General features: G+C 38.2%; 1 protein-coding gene across 4 annotated transcripts in view; it reads left to right on the top strand.

The window, feature by feature from the left end:
• Positions 1–2500, top strand: part of dachs (unconventional myosin-IXb-like dachs) — a 487051-nt gene that overhangs the window by 432919 nt on the left and 51632 nt on the right. The window lies entirely within an intron of this gene.

Below are 2500 nucleotides of genomic sequence, written 5' to 3'. Positions count from 1 at the left end.
ATATTGCGGTTTCTAATAAAAGTGCTAATGGAGACTGCAAGCTTATTGCGTTCCAGTCAGTTTAGATTTTTAGAATAATTGGTAAACAAGTACGAAAGGAGAGGGAAGCCTTGCTGGTATTTGCATAATGTCAGTGACATCGAGAACTTTACGTGTACATTAATTAATCAGTAGTTTATTCGTTATTCCTCTTATTTCCTTTACACACTGCGCTGCTTTTCCTGTTGAAGTCCTTGGGCTTTTATCATCCTGCTTAACTAGTTTTTTGAAGCTTTTATAGTTTATGTATAAAAGATCTAATTTAGTGTTGTTACTGTTCTAGAAATATTTTATTTTGATTGTTCATCACATCTTTTGTAGGTTATTTATTTCCTGGTTTCCTCTCCGCACTGGGCTATTTTTCCCTGTTGGAGCCCTTGGGCATATAGGATCCTGCTTTTTCAACTAGGGTTTTACTTTAGTTTTTAATAATAATAATAGTAATAATAATAATAATAATAGTAATATTAATAATAATAATAATAGCATTTACACATAAAAAGTTTACATTTTGTGTGTTTATATTTCGTGAATGCATACGCTTACGTATATGATAAAATAAACAAAAGAGAAAGGAGGTTGCTTATCTTTGCTTAGTAACGAATATCCGGTTGGAAACGAGGCAGAAGTACCATGTGTTGTTTGAGGAGCTTTTGCGTTCCCTAATTGGGAATTTGTCGCTGTCCTCTCGGGCCGGTTGGCGGTCTGCTTGCTTGTCTGGAGGTTCCAAAACAGAACCGGAAAAAGTGTGCGAGAATGGAGAGAACTTCCAAGCTAGTGACATTCTTGAGATTTTTAGAACCGCTATTATAGCACTCCCCAAGAGAGATGAGTTCACCTAACGCTCAGATGGACTCCACAGGGCACTAGAAGAGTTTGAAGACCCAGGCCTACATGGCTGAGTACTATGAAGCGTGAAGTAGGAGATGATGAATGCTGTATTGAATTGAAAGCTCAAGATAGAGACGACTGGCGAAATCTAACAGAGGTCGTTTGCGTCAATAGGCGTGGGAGATGATGATGACGAGATAACATTGGGCTCCACAAGGCACTAGGAGAGTTTGAAGACCCAGGCCTACATGGCTGAGTACTATGAAGCGTGAAGTAGAGGATGCTGAATGAAGTATTGACTTGAAAGCTCAAGATAGAGATGACTGGCGAAATCTAACAGAGGTCCTTTGCGTCAATAGGTTAGGAGGAGATGATGATGAGATAACATGGGGCTCCACAAGGCACTAGGAGAGTTTGAAGACCCAGGCCTACATGGCTGAGTAGTGTGAAGCGTGAAGTAGATGATGAATGAAGTATTGAATTGAAAGCTCAAGATAAAGACGACTGGTGAAATCTAACAGAGGTCCTTTGTGTCAATAGGCGTAGGAGATGATGATGACGACATAACATGGGGCTCCACAAGGCATTAGGAGAATGGGAAGACCCAGGCCTACATGGCTGAGGAGTATGAAGCGGGAAGTAAAAGATTCTGAATGAAGTATTGAATTGAAAGCTCAAGATATAGACAACTGGCGAAATCTAACCGATGCCCTTTGCGTTAATAGGCGTAGGAGATGATGATGATGATTATAGCGTCACATAAGCATTGAAGGAGTAGACTTCCTAGTTGGGAGCTGATTTCTATTATATCTGATTTTTTTAAATTAAAGTCTAAAGATTGTCAGTGGACATGGGAAAATGTTCATATACTTGATTTTTATTATTACTACTATCTAAGCTATTGTCCATGGGCTCCAACATGAAAAATAGCAGAGTGAAAGAAAATAATGAAACAAGTAGAATTGTGTGCTTGAATGTACCCTCAAGCAAGAGGGTCTATATTGACATGTACTCGTGGAATGAACGGAGAAGAATGTACAGTAGTCATGTTGTTGTTCGACTGTTACAAAATACAGCTGTTTGTAACAACCACGCCTTACAAAAAATAAAGAATATCTGATTCGTGAAAGCATTTAGATTCATGACTAAGATGTGCAATTGTATATAAAATATTTACTGCATCTTAACCATAATTAATAAAAGCTAGATATAGACTGCATCCCTTTTCAGTGTACGAAATGTAACATATAGAATGGCAGGAAAGAACAAGAAATGAAACTATAAGAGAGATTACTCGAGTGCCATATGCGAATGAGATCATGGTGAGGGGTAGATGGAGATGGTTTGGCCATGCTCTTCGCACTCCCCAGGAGAGATAGTTCACTAAACTTTCAACTGGGCTCTACAAGGCACTAGAAGAGTGGGAAGACCCAGATCTACATGGCGGAGGACTATGAAGTGTGAAATAGGAGATGATGATTGGAGAAGTATTGAATTAAAAGCTCAAGGTAGAGAAGTAAAAGTAAAAAAATTTTACCTTTAGTACTAAGTAATAAACTTGATGTTTTTAAAGATTTCAATTTAAGAAACAAAGATTATATATTCGTTGGGAAATATGAAGTGAACGTTC

The sequence above is a fragment of the Palaemon carinicauda genome, chromosome 7, assembly GCF_036898095.1.
Source record: "Palaemon carinicauda isolate YSFRI2023 chromosome 7, ASM3689809v2, whole genome shotgun sequence".
Classification (NCBI taxonomy): Eukaryota; Metazoa; Arthropoda; class Malacostraca; order Decapoda; family Palaemonidae; genus Palaemon; species Palaemon carinicauda.
Note: the sequence above shows the minus strand (reverse complement) of the source record. Positions and strands in the feature narration are given on the sequence as shown.